Here is a 15587-nt window from a genome sequence, read left to right as displayed (position 1 = left end):
CCATTTTTCACATGTGTAAAGAAAAATTGATAATGGAAGTTAAAAAGTAATAGTTATTTTCTTTGTGATTCCCTTTAGTTTGTAAGACATTGAAATGAGTTTTTGGTCCACAAGCCTAAACAAAACAAAATAGGGCATTAAACACACACACAAAGGTTCAAACACAAACACAAAAGGCTTCCACCCACACTTATAACTTCATCAAGATTTTCATCTAGAGAGCTAGAAACTAAGGAAAATAATCAATAACAAGATAATAAACCTTCAATAATAGTAACAGACAACTAAACTTTCTGATAATTGCAAGTTCAAGTAGACCTATCCCCAAAAAGTCTAGGGTCACTCATTTGTCATGAGTAATCAGACTTGATAGAATCAACAAGATGGAACATGACATCAGCTTTCAAATACTTTGTTAGACATGAGGCAAACTCAACCATCAAGTTGACAACCATCCTTGACCATAGACCATATCAAGATTCTCCCAAAGCATGTCATTGAGTAATTTTCAAAAAAAAAGGTAGAAAAGGAACACAAAAAACAAAAACTTATCAAGGCAGTCCATATTCAGTTTGCTTTACAATTCTATCAATGTTAAGAAAACTATATAGAGAACTAGGTAATATTAATTTCATAAATATTTAAAGAATTAAAAGGAAAATTAATTTACTTTATCAGTTTTGTTTGAAAAGACCTTTAAAGGTTTTTTTGCAAGAGAGTGAATAAAATGTAGGAGACAAAAAAAAAACCTTTCTTAGATAATTCTTGAATTGCAATTGATGATCTCACTGCAAATCTCTGAAATGAATGGCTGCATAGATAGTTCCATTATATGATGTTATTTATGCCTTCAAAGATTCCAAAATACTAATATACTGCAAATAAGAAATCAACAATCTCACAAAAGTAGATCAGCTAATTTGATGCCCTTGTCAGGCTCAAAGACTAATTGAGATAATAAAAAACAAGCTATTTACATAGTTATATTAAGAATACCCAATTCAAAAAAAGAACTCTTTAGCTAGTTCCACAATTAGAAGTCAACACGACTCACAAATTATTTCATAGTGGAATCCCGTAGGCAACATGATTTCATTTACAATTATGTGTGGGTGTAGATTGCAATCTTCGAAAATAAGTGATCAAAAGGAGTGAGGGGTATGTTATAGATGCCAACAACAACAAGACATTGATAGGAATACATATCAGCACAAAAGAAGAAACATGTGTGGGTGGAGAAATAAGGGGAACATAGAGTGTGATTAGAATGGAGCTAGATGCAGATCCGATTGATCAAAGAATTAATAATCTTATGAGATAACACAGTTTACAAACAACAACAGAAGTCTTAAACTTCGATATACAGGATGAGAATATCCTGTCCAGGAAAAGAAATCAGGATAAATAACCCAAAGCTGTGACATTAGTAGAAATGTGGCCACTGAGTGTACTCCACTAAATCATGGGCAATCTCTGAATACAAAGTTGGACAAAATCCAAATCAGACATCTGCTGAAGTGTTTCTTCTGACTTATATTAGGATCATACATAGAAATAAATTTTTTCTTTGAGGCACTCTATTCTATTGATATGAAAATTAAAAACAAAATTTGAGTACCCATTTTATTGCTGATATTCTTCAAATTGGTAGGGCTTGTTTGAAGAAGGGGGGAAAGATGGATTAGTTTTGAAACTTACCCAGGTAAAAGATGAAGATATTAATATTTCTATTAATATTATCAGATGGATTAATGAAGTGGTGGTGAAGTACCAACCTGCTATTGAGAGATGATCCTAGAACATCAATAGCTGCTAAACCCTTTTTTAGGTAGTGACATAAAGGAATCCAAGATAAGAAAAGAATGGAATCTAAACTCCAAAAACCTATATAATGCTAGAGTGCCTACAAAGTAACCTAGTCAATATTGCTACTAAACAAGAGTCTACGGCCCAATCCAAAGACTCCTTCTAGAGGTTGCAATATTTCAGGAATCAAGGTGTCAAAACTAGAGCCAGACTTAATTGGATCAGCCATGGTAATAAGGGTGCTAGATACTTCTTCCAGATCCTCAAATCCAAAGAAGCTAGAGAGAGGATTGAGTCTATTTGGAATGAAGGGAAAGAACTTAACTCCCAAGGTGAAATTCTTCTGGCCTTTGCACATTAATATAAGAAACTCTTCATTTCTGAAGATGTTGGACAAGAAATGGAAAATTCTAGGATAAAACTCAGTGGAATCATTCCTAAAAAGGTGCCTACTGAAGAGATAGCTATGCTTGACAAACCTATATAACCGTGGATGAAAATAATGCTATTCAGAATTTGAGTGATGAAAAGGCCCCCTGGGCTGAATGGAATTCCAGTGGAGCTCTATGAAAACAATATTAGTTGGATGGGCAATGAATTCCTCCAGTTTTATACAGAAGCCATTAACATGTCTCTTGGGGCGGACATCAACTCTAGTCTCATCAAACTTATCCCCAAGGAAGGAGATAGAACATTCATCAAAAGTTGGAGACCTATTACACTGTTGAATGTATCTTACCAAAATTTAGCAGAGATCCTAGCATTAAGGTTGGAGAATGTTCTTCCTTGTATCATTAACCCTTCCTAGACTAGGTTTGTCAATGGTAGATATATCTTGGAAATTCTTATCACTTTTTTTAGGCTATGGATTAGGGTAGGGAATCTAATCAGTAGGCCTACATGTTGCTCTTGGGATATGAGAAAGCATACCACAAAATTGAATGGAAGTTTATTGCCATGATGGTCAACAGTTTGGGTTTCCTAACTTCTTCTTTTAGATGGTCCTAACTCTCTTGAATGAAGCTAATGCAAGGGTGTAGGTGAATGAAGTGAGATCTAAAGCTTTTGATCTTTCAAGGTCAATACTAGGCAAGGTTGCCCATTGGCACTAGCACTTTTTGTCATCATTGCAGATGCTCTACACTATAGACATAGGGACAACTCTCTATCTCCAAGAGTTAAGGGTATAAAGCTTCCTAATGGGGAAGATATATCTAATGTCCAATTTTTTGATGACACAACAATTACCATTGAGCTTGCTGAGGATAATGTTTGTAACCTAATGAAAAAGCTTGACTTATTCTCTATAATGGACTTAATCTAAAAAGTTGTGACTTGTGCAAGATACAGTGCTAGTTACTTACAGACAAAATCTAAGACATAAACTTGTAAGATTTAGATAAGTATGATTCACACCAACTAATAAATCAAACTAGAATGAAAGTGTACAATACAGTGGAGACAAGTTTGTTCTCCGAAAATTATGCATTTTCATTCAAATCACAAGAGTATTGTTGTCAACATATCCAATACTGAGTTACAATTACATGAAGAGAAAAGGACTCAATAAAAGCTCTACAAGAAAACCTTCAAGAGATTTGGATACATGAAGAAGAACTAACTCCAAAATGAGTTGAAAAACTCAATAACTACAAACTACCCACAACCTCCTAGGGTAAGATGCAAGAAAATAGCTCCCAAAATAGGACACCCCACTCTCTGAAATGAAGTCTAAAAAATAAAAAAGTCCCTCCAAGTCATTGAAACATTAATGACTCCCTAAAACCACCCCAAGAAGTGCTCCAACTACTCATAAATAACTTCCAGACTCTATGGAAAAGTCAAATTTGACTTCCCTATATTCTCTCTTAATGTCTCCAAATTGGTTAGATTCCAAGAAGTCTTTGAGCTCATGAATACATCTTTTCCATTTAAGAAGATGCATCATTAAAAGACTTTAACAACTATCAATTGATAAATATAACATTTATCAAAATTAGTAACTGTTAAATTACAATATTTTATTTTTAAAGGAAACAAAAATAATGCTTTATTATTATCTTTATTTAATAATATAGTAATATATTATTAATGTATTTCACTATACTATTAATAAAGACATATGAAAGTGAAAAAATCCCACAAAGATATAAAAAGATGCATAATGCCATAAAGTAATGTGATGCATACTAGAGGATGATAACTCAATGCCCTATAGTGAAATGTCTCTCTATCCTTAGCTAGCTCTTAAACCATTTGAGAAACAAAGAATGAACTTTATTATAGCTTCATTGACCCACAATCCTAAAGACCAAGGTTTAGAATAACATAAAATCCTCAAAATCAAGAGCATTATTCACATTCCATACACAACAATATAGAAATACATCTTGACTAATATGAAAAATGCTAGAAGATGAAGTCATTAGTGACCTTTAGAGTATTGGATACATGTCTGGGTTTTATGGAGCTTTGAATTCTTCGAGATTATAATATGTAAATCTATTTCTCTAGGGGATTATAATTTGTCTAGGTTTTGTGGAGCTTTGAATTCTTGCACTTGTTTGCCAAATCAGTATATATGTGTGTAGTCTTAATTATTTTTAATTCAATCTACAATCATTATTATATTTATAACTTTGCACTACATCAAAGCGCATGATAAACATCTTAACCAACTCCATGAACATTACAAAAAATAAAAAATGACTCTGTCGGTGCTCACCATTGACTTGCGAAATATAGTAAGTATAGAACCAGACATAGGGGAGAATGTATCCAACATATCCCCTCAAGATTCATGGCGTGGTCTAATAGTTTCTTGTGAGATATTGGTTTCGTTATAAGGTACACCTTTTGGGAGAGATCCCCAACTCAACTGTAAGTAAGAGTCTATTTGAGATAGTTTATGGATGTCATGCTAGAGGCATTATGGAGCTCATGGATATAGGAGAAATAGTAAAAATGAGTGCTTTGGGTGAAACATTTGCAAAGAACATAAAATAGATCTATGACTCCAACTAAAGAATTCCTAGAAGATTAAGTTTAGATAAGATGGGTGTCCTACCACAAGTATCGTGGAATGGTGGAATATAAATGTTGAGGGAAAGGTGAGTGTTGAAATCATCTTAGGTAATTTTTTTCTAATTGAGTGTATTGATACTCTCCTACAATAGGAAATCCTTCATTGAAATCCACTTTTTCATGAGGGCACTAGTTTTCATTGTATAGATTGGAGCCTTAATTTTAACCCAAGCACTTATCAAGGAAAACCAATGTGGGTTAGACTTAACGGCCTCCCAACCAATTATTGAAATATTGGCTCAAAAAACTCTACAACATAATCCGTCAATTTGCTTTTGTAAGTACCATTTTTTAGAGCAATTGTCCAGAGTTAGAAAAAGACTTTATAGGAAAACTAATGTTGTTGCTAAGTATGGTTTGGGATTTCTAGTTTATCATCCTTATAAATTCCCTCAAGCATTAGGATATAAATTAGTACCATTGCATGTCAAGTAAAAATACCATGGTATTACAAATGAATTGAGGCTATTTCCTTTTAAGTAAAATTTGAGAAATCACTGCTAGGTTCTAACCCAATTCTACTGAATCAAATTCCTCCTTTATATCTAATATGTGAGAAAATGGAAATTGATATGTGCATGAGAATTACTATTTTGCAAGAACTGCTGGAAGAAAAATGGCAGGCAAATTTCTATATTAAAAATACAATATACTTACCATCTTTTGGGCATAAAAGTTGCAAATGCTCAAACACAAACAATTCAAAGATCTCAAAATTAAAACATAATTTCTGGCAACTATATTTTTATAAAGAAAACAAGATACACAATAACCCTTTACTATGATGTTTAACTGTATGCATACAATAATTTAGATTATGAATCATTTTAAAACAGAAGGAGGAATTTTAGTCCCTACTTAACATGCATATACATATTTTAAATAGCCAAGATTTAGATCATATTTATAAATCACAAAAAAATCATATCACACTATTAAGCAAAGTATTCTAGGGTTGTATTCACTTGGAGGAGCATAAAGAGCTTGTCACTGAATTGGCTATTCATGTGAACAATCCATCTATTGCTTTTCAACAAATTTTGGTCATTTCCTTTGTCCAAAAGAGGAGGTGCTTTAAGCTACAATGACTTCTACTCATGTATATTTAAGCAACTGATTTTATGATAATGTGTGCACTTATGACAAGGAATATCTACCTATTTATTAGCAGATTTATAAGTAAAGTTAAAAGATGATAACAGACTTATATGATGAATAAGAGCAGTTTAGAACAGATTTTGTATTGGAGAAATTGAAGAAAATATGTGTTTGGTAGAGATAGTGAACAAGGCAGAAGAATAGTAAGCAATTGAGATGACCATCAAAAAAAAGTATCATCGATAGCTAGAAGAAGATAAAAATACTCAGGAGCTACTTAGACTTGTCTAGTTAAATGATTATGCATTTAAGACATGTCTTTTCTTTTTCAGTTGCCTGTAAGGTTTGGGAACTAACTGGGCTTTACCGCATGGAACAATATCATGTTTTGGATGCTTGAGACAACATATTTGGTACTTTGTATCTAATGGCTATAACATGTAGACCTTGTTTATCTGTGATTTGATTCTCTTAATTTTTTTTATCTAGTGGGCTTCTAAATCAAAATTACTAAAGAGGTTGAGTAATGAAAAAATGACATGTACCAAAATTACAAGGTTATATTCATGTTCCTACTCTGATGCCACTCAAGAAAAAAATATTTACAGAAAAAATTGATAGATTTGAATTATACTTTGTGATTGGAATAGAAGGTTTGCCTTGAGATGCTATACTTTGTTATGTTATGTTGAACTTTGATGTATGGATTCCCATGTTCAAGGTATGGATGCATCTAGTCCCAATGGTACAACATTCAATTATCTTATTCTTTAACAATTTTTTGTCAAAGAATAATATATATGTGCTGATTCCATTTCTAGATAGATGGAATGGTAATGGATTTTTATATGCTTAATTTCATCAACAGAAGCTATATGGGCTAAAGAAGCTCATAATGAGTGGAATGGTTACTTCTTGTCATAGAATATAGCAGTTGCATACTTTCTTGGACTCCATATTTTGAAATGGCTTGAGAACTTATGCTTGTACAAGGTTCAAAGTTGAAACAGATGTTTTCTGAGATGTGGATAACCCTAATTTGGTAAGGGGCAGCCATATTAGTTTAGTTAAGTCAGCTAAGCTTAAGCAACTCTTAGGCTGCAGGTTATTATATACTAGTTTTGCTAAGTTGTGTGCTATATTTCAGGTCTTATATCATCTTTTAATAAACATTTATGTCATTGTGTTGAGCTATATACTGGGAGGATGCCTTTTTGAAGTGCTTGGTGATTGCTTGTTCCTTTTCTGCTAAAATCTTGCGTATTGAATACACACTTACACTTTTCTATGGCAATGACTATTAGATTATTGTGTAAAATATTTCACATACATCTACCAATGTTATTGCCAAATAGTTGATAGGAAAGTTTAGCTACAATACTCTAGTTATAATGCATCGCTATTTAATTCAAAACTAGATAAATGTATGCCTTGGAGTCTTCTTCATCTACAATTGTTTTTCAAATTATCATTGGCAAGCTAACAAAATGATACCAGGTTACCTAAGGTATATGCTCAACGGTTTGACACAGAACCAAGAGATCCGAAACATATTTTAGTGGGAAATATTTGACCTTTTATGTCATGTAACCATTTTAAATTGTGGCAAGCTGGATTATATATGTCATGTTCCCATTGCAAAATTGTCTTGGGGGAAAACTTACATTCTTATAATACTATGAAAGTACACTAACAAAATGTAAATAGATCAAGCCTGTCAAAGATAACTTCAATCTAAGTGCAGATGTCTTGTAGTTGCAATTATATTCCAAGAGTCACTCACCTAGATTGTAGAGTAGATAATATGACAAGTCTTAATGCTCTCAAGGTTTTTGCTGGACAGTTCGATAAATTTGATTAGATTAGTATGGCATGTAGTTCTTAAATATTGCTAAATGCTCCAGACGGTCAAATGATTTCATAATTGCCATGGCAGTTTTTGCATAGTCGTAAACAAGAAAAGCCAAAAAGTCATTTGCTATGAGTTATTTTATTTACTTTAATATCTTTCATGCACAATTTGTTTATTGCCATTGAACAGTAGCTGTTGGGGTTGCTGCATGCTTACACATCAATCTCCCGTGTATTCCAACTAATAGTGCATAACCTCTAATCATAACCTCTAATCTTACAGAATAGGCTCCAGAAAATTGAACATACCTTGGAATAAACAACGTGGAAGCAGTTCAGACCATTCATACACATTTTAAAAAGCTTCTTCTCCTACTACTTAGCATTTAACATATCAAGGAGAAGAACTCGTGGCCTCTAGTTTATATAATATGCGTACCACAAGCAACTACCACCGAGTATTGCATCAAACCCTAGCTATGAAGAAAAAGGGGAAATTCTCAAAGGAGAAAAAGATATGTCGTGCGACTACTGTGTTAATGCAAGGAGGGCCAAATAATCAAATACAGGTTGAGGAAGGCATATGGAAAAAGATAGCTACACTTGGGAGCAAATTAAACCAAACACACACTTACAGTGATGACCTGCAATGTTGGAACTTTTACACTAACGCATTCTCTTGTCTGCAAACATGCCACTCCTCTCACTGCTCACTCCCTTTCATTTGCAAACCCTGGTCAAAGCCCCTTTACGTTTCTCTTCATGCGTGAAATATAACCTTTTTTTATTTTAAGCTAATGAAGCCCATGTTGGTCGAACGGGCATGGATTTAAAAAAAAAAGTTTTTCCTTGCATATTCCGACCTATTTGACCCTATTTTACTAGATGGTCGAAAATTTTGGTTTAAAAATGGGGTCAAATGTACTAGTGTGAACATGAGTTCCCCCTACCCATGCCTCCACTCGACCATCTCTGCTCAATGGTATCGAAAACCATGGATTGAGGGTGTTTCCTGATCAACAGAAATTGGTGGTGGGAGATTCATTAACCTTCAATTAAGTCTGCCATTTCCAGTGCCTCTGTTTAGATCGATATTTTCTCCAAAAGATATGCACAATCAACTTGGTGTTTGAATTAGCAGTAGCCTTTCAGGAGCTCTAATTATTGTTTCGGGATAGTTAGTGTTGGGTGATGCGACGCGCTCCCCTACCCATAGGTGGTTAATTATGTGGTGTTCTATGTTCACTAATAGTCATGGCTTTTGGTGCAACGACAAAATGGGCCCAACAAGTGGTATCAGAGCAAGGTTGTCTTTCAGTTATCCTCTGCAGGAAAGTCTCACGGTTAAGTGGGAGTCTCACAGTTGAGTGGGAGCAATGGCAGATGAGGGTAAGCTGAGGGTTGATAGGTTTAATGGGCAGAACTTCCAGTTATGGAAGATGCAAATGGAAGACTATTTATATCAGAAGGATTTATGGAAGCCGTTGGAAGGAAAAGCCAAGAATCAGGGAACTATGTCAGAAGCTGAATGGGATCTTTTGGACAGAAAGGCACACGGAAGCATTCGGTTATGCTTGGCACCATCGGTGGCATTTAATATTACAAAAGAAAAGACGACAGAAGATTTGATGAAAACCCTAGCGACACTGTATGAAAAGCCCTCCGCTTCAAATAAGGTATTTCTCATGAAGCGTTTATTTAATATGAAAATGGCAGAAGGTGGATCTGTTGCAGATCATTTAAATGAGTTTAATACTATTACTAGTCAATTATCTTCTGTGGGTATCAATTTTGATGAAGAAATTAGGGCTCTCTTGATTTTGTGTTCTTTGCCTGAAAGCTGGAATGGCTTGGTAATGGCGGTGAGTAATTCTGTTCCTGGATCTAGTACCCTAAAATATGATGATGTGATCAGTGTTATTTTAAGTGAGGAAACTCATAGAAAATCCTCAGGTGGATCTACATCAGGAAGTGCTTTAAATGCACAAAGCAGGGGCAGAACGACTGAAAGAGGAAGTAACTCTGGAAATCATGGGAAATCAAGAGGAAAGTCAAAGGGGAGGAGGTCTCAATCGAGAGGACCAAATGATTGCTGGTACTGTGGGAAACCAGGGCACAAAAAGAAAGATTGCTGGACTCGAAAGAAAAATGAAGGAGATAAATCAGATGGAGACAAAGAGGCAAATGTGGTAAGTAACAAATCCGAAGAGGATGCTTTGCCTCTGTCTTTAGAGAATGTTGATGATTCATGGATTTTAGATTCTGGTGCTTCTTTTCATGCTACACCTCATAGAGGTTATTTCATTGATTATGTCCAAGGGGATTTTGGGCTTGTTTATTTGGGGGATAATGAACCCTGTCAGATTATTGGAAAGGGAAAAATTAAGATTAAGTTGCAGAATGGGAATCATTGGCTACTACATGAGGCAAGACATGTTCCAAAACTAAGTAGAAATTTAATTTCAGCAGGGCAACTCGGTGATGAGGGTTGTGTAGTTACTTTTAATGATAAAAATTGGAAGGTTTCAAAAGGTTCCCTTGTAGTAGCAAAAGGTGTGAAAGTAGGCACCTTATATCTTTGTATAGGTCATATTGTTCCTTCTACTTTGATTGTTTCAGAGAAAAATGAATATTCAGGAACAATTACTGCAGTTGAGCAGGGAGAACAAATAGCTGCTGTAGATTCTGATACATCGCTGTGGCACAATAGACTTGGGCACATGAGTGAGAAAGGTATGAAAGTACTTCATTCAAGGAAAGCTTTACCAGGTCTAAAATGTGTGAATATGGATTTCTGTGAAAGTTGTGTGTATGGAAAACAAAAGAGAGTGAGTTTTGTAAAGACAGGGAAGGAAAACAAAAAGGAGAAATTAGAGCTTGTGCATACAGATGTATGGGGACAAGCTCAGGTATCTTCCCTTGGTGGCTCTCATTATTATGTTACATTTATTGATGACGCAACTAGAAAAGTATGGGTTTATTTCCTTAGACAGAAATTTGATGTATTTCAAACTTTTAAGAAATGGAAATGCTTGGTTGAAAATGAGACTGGTAAGAAATTAAAATGTCTCAGATCTGATAATGGTGGTGAGTATTGCAGTCATGAATTTGAAGATTATTGCTCCACTAATGGTATTTGTAGACAAAAAACTGTTCCAAGGACTCCACAGGAAAATGGAGTGGCTGAACGCATGAACAGGACTATAATGGAGCGCGCAAGGAGCATGAGGTTGCATGCTGGGTTGCCCTTACACATGTGGGCGGAGGCTGTCAATACTACAGTATATTTGATTAATAGAGGTCCCTCTACTCCTTTGGGCTGTGGTATTCCATAGGAAGCATGGACTGGTAAGAAGGTGAGTTATTCTTTTCTCAAGACCTTCGGTTGTGAAGCTTTTGCTCATATAGACTCTGAAAATAGAACCAAGCTAGAAGCTAAATCAAAGAAATGTGTCTTTGTTGGATATGGCATTAATGAATTTGGCTATAGGCTTTGGGATTTTGAAAATCATAAAATTATAAGAAGTCGGGATGTCATATTCAATGAAAAAGTGTTGTACACAGATCTGTTGCAGCAACATGAGAAGAAAGAAGATGATTATGTAGTGCTGGATGATACTCCAAAAGCTGATGTTCTAGCCATTCCTCATGATGTGCAACAACTGCAACAACAAATACCACACACACCAGTGAATGTTAGACGGTCAACAAGGCCAATTAGACCTCCACAAAGGTTTTCTCCCTCTTTGTATTCTATTTTACTTACTGATGCTGGTGAACCTGAAAGTTATGATGAAGCTGTGCAGGTGGATACTAAGATTCAGTGGGAGTCTGCAATGAAAGATGAAATGGACTCTTTGCTGAAAAATAAGACATGGGATTTGTGCAAGTTGCCTGCAGGTAAAAAGGCTTTACAGAATAAATGGGTTTACAGGTTGAAAGAAGAGGAAGGAGGTAAGAAAAGATTTAAGGCCAGGTTAGTTGTAAAAGGATTTGCACAGAAAAAGGGAATTGATTTTGATGAGATATTTTCTCCTATTGTTAAAATGACTTCTATTCATACTGTTTTAAGTCTTGTGGCTACTGAAGATTTGCATTTAGAGCAGATGGATGTTAAAACAACCTTTCTTCATGGTGATTTGGATGAAGAAATATATATGGCTCAGCCACAGGGTTTTGAGGTCAAAGGTAAGGAGAACTTAGTGTGCAAATTGAAGAAAAGTTTATATGGCTTGAAGCAAGCACCATGGGAATGGTATCTGAAATTTGACAGTTTTATGCATGAGCATGGATATAATAGGTGTCATTCAGATTACTGTGTTTATTTTAAGAGGTTGGATGATGATAGCTACATTATTTTATTTTTATATGTTGATGATATGCTTGTAGCTGGGTCTAACATGGATCATATTAAGGGGCTGAAACGCCAATTAGCACATGCATTTGCTATGAAGGATTTGGGGGCAGCAAAACAAATCTTTGGTATGAAGATTTGCAGAGATAGGAAGAACAGAACATTGACGCTATCTCAAGCTGATTATGTTGAGAAGGTGTTGCAACGTTTCTCTATGGAGAATGCTAAAGCTGTCAGCACACCTTTACCTGGTCATTTGAAATTGACTAAGGAGATGTGTCCCAAGACACAAGAAGAGGAGGATAAGATGTCCAAGGTACCCTATGCTTCAGCTGTAGGAAGTTTGATGTATGCTATGGTATGCACTAGGCCAGATATTGCACATGCAGTGGGAGTCGTTAGCAAGTATATGAGTCATCCAGGTTTTGAGCATTGGAATGCTGTCAAGTGGATTCTCAGATATTTGAGAGGAACATCCAATAAGGGTTTACACTTTGGGGGCTCTAATCCTAATTTACAGGGCTATGTTGACTCAGACTTGGCTGGGGATATTGATACCAGGCGGAGTACTACAGGTTATGTCTTTACTGTTGGTGGGGCAGCCGTGAGCTGGGTTTCTAGACTACAGAAGATTACTGCTCTCTCCACTACAGAGGCAGAGTATGTTGCTGCTACAGAGGCAGCCAAAGAGATGATATGGCTTCAGTTCTTCTTGGAAGAATTGGGACATCCTCAGAAGGATAATTATTTGTTCACAGATAGTCAGAGTGCCATTCATCTTGCTAAGAATTCAGCTCTGCATTCTAAGACCAAACACATACAGTTGTGGTACCATTTCATTCGGTCAGTTTTGGAGGATGGACAGTTAAAGCTGGAGAAGATACATACCAATGAAAATCCAGCAGATATGTTGACAAAGGTTGTAACAAGGGAGAAGCTGAACTCCTCTTCAGCTTTAGTTGGTCTTTTAGACTAAATGTGAATAACAGAACAGCAGAGTCCAGGGTGGTTTGATCCAGTGGGAGCCCCATGCGGTAGTTGTATTGCTACAGGATCAGTCTCCAAGTGGGAGATTGTTGTTCAGTGTGGAGCCTGATCAGTTCCCAAGTGAGAGATTGTTAGATTGTAGTGACTGATCAGGAAAGTATTGTACATACTTCATAAATAGTGGGGTTCAGGGCATCGCCCCGAAATTTTTTTTTTTTGGAAGTAGCCGACATGGTAGCCGACATATTATGGCCGACATATGGCCGACATGTTATAACCCTAAAGCGGTTTAATACTTGTATAAAAAGGGCTTAGGGTTGGGTATTTTTCATGTGTGGTGATACGAAATTGGTTCTTGCGGCGGTATTGAGCTGTAAGGGATTACGGATTGTAATCAGGTTGTAATCACTGGATTGTAATAAGATCGGACTTGCTGTTTGGTGGACGTAGCCCAGGGATTGGGTGAACCACGTTAAATCTTGGTGCCTTGTGTTCATTTTTGTGTGTTCTATTATTTTCTGTTATTGGTTATATTTGCATGTAGTTTTTATTTCTGTCTGTGGTTTATCCTAACAAGTGGTATCAGAGCCTGGTTTTGGCTTGGTCATGGGTTCAAATCTCCCCGGTGCCTTCCCGACCCGCGTAAGCACCTGGTATGCGCGTTGAGGGGGAGATTGGTATCTACAGACTATAGGAACATAACTATTTACAATATCTAAATAATCAGATGTACATGTTGTCATCCAAAAACTAAGTGACGAAAAATATCCTCTAACATTGGTTGGATAGCAAGGGTGCTTGGATACCTTTTTTTCGTTTGCAGGGAATGCGATGTGACAACATCCAACCCTTTCCTCCTCATATGAATGCAATGAGTATGCTTAGTTCTAGGCAAAAATTTCCCTTGTCTATTTAGGAGGGATGTTTGGTTGGAGAAGTGATCCAATGTGGAAAACTCAGCTTCATTTCACTGACTAGTATCACATTCCATTACAAATCGAAAAATGACACTGTCATTTTGGTAGCACGTATGATTCCAAATCATAATGTTGCGTCTTTGATTATTGCAAGGGAATTGACAATGATTCTTTATCTTATTTTTCTCTAAAATTATTAAAGAAGAAAAATCTTATAATTTCCCTAGTCGAGCAACCTTAAGAAAATAGATGAAATCTTAAAGCAAAGTGCAAGCTCAAATAATAAACTAATTCCAATACCCAGCTGCAGATGCCAAAGTGTGACTAAAACCAATGTTGATCAACCATATTTGAGAATTTGCAAACCCTCGTCAATCAAGTAAACAACGAATGTAAACCCCCAAAACACACATATGTTCTTTGGATGAACATTTTTATAATGACAGGTTTTTTTTTGGTCTTCCATGCCACAATGACCAAATATGATAACACATCTATGTACGATATCTATATGAATTTTTGTAAAATATTTTTTTATGGTTAGATTTGAAAATTGAAATATTTGTAAACTATACACTTACATCATTTGCAGCTAAATCTGCATCACTGACCAATGACTTGGACTGGTGTGCTAGGAGGTGCAACAACCTTTGAGGCTTGTGTGGTGCTTTATGATATCTTGTGACTACTTTGACTCGTATTTGGGGTCGATGGGGTAATGCAAGGTGAGGCTCCAAATACTGGGCTGCCATGAATTGCCGCAGATAACCTCCAAATCCCTCAATAATGATAACATAAAATTCAAAATTTCTCTGCTTGGAGGAATCATCATTACTGACAATTGCATAGTAAATGCTAGAGTAATATGGTTGTAAGAACAACACACTAACAACTGAAGAGGTGAATGAACAAGCACAGTAAATAAGGAACAGAAGGATTGCATATTATATAGGACTATAATAGATTAAAAACATGGTTACTTTCTAAAATTACGGAGTACAGATTCTTCACCAAACTTGGCTCTTGGTACTTGAGAGGCGTAGCATCAACCCTAACGCGTACTGGTATTGAGTAGGACCTGCATCTCTATTGGGATTTTGTATGCTCTTCAATTTTTAATTCACCGTCTTGATTCAATTCAAATTTGGGCCTTTCCGCATGCTGAGATCAGGAAAATTTGCATAGCAATTAGGTCGATTTCAATTGCTCAATGTTTTCGAGCAAAACTGTCAGTTTTAAGAAACATAAAATATGGAGTGGAGAGATGCAGGGTAAGAAGGAAAACCAATCCAGTGGAAATGCGGGGTATCGATCCCCGTACCTCTCGCATGCTAAGCGAGCGCTCTACCATCTGAGCTAGATCCCCGGTCTGTTTCATTTTTTGTATTTTTCCTTAGTTGTACATATTAACAGGCACAGTGATAGACAGCAAATGACAGTCAAAACTGCGAATTGTAGGAAAAGACGCAGTTTGAGAAGAGACGTAGCCA

General features: G+C 36.0%; 1 pseudogene; it reads right to left on the bottom strand.

Moving 5' to 3' along the window:
- The window catches only part of LOC149579790 (cell division control protein 2 homolog D-like), a 41731-nt pseudogene extending 26550 nt beyond the window's left edge, over window positions 1–15181 (bottom strand).
- Window positions 15182–15587: the final 406 nt, after the last annotated feature.

Source organism: Cupressus sempervirens, chromosome 1 (assembly GCF_028749045.1).
Source record: "Cupressus sempervirens isolate cs-2001-9-10 chromosome 1, ASM2874904v1, whole genome shotgun sequence".
Classification (NCBI taxonomy): Eukaryota; Viridiplantae; Streptophyta; class Pinopsida; order Cupressales; family Cupressaceae; genus Cupressus; species Cupressus sempervirens.
The sequence above is the reverse complement of the archived record's forward strand: the minus strand, read 5'-3'. Positions and strand labels throughout refer to the sequence as shown.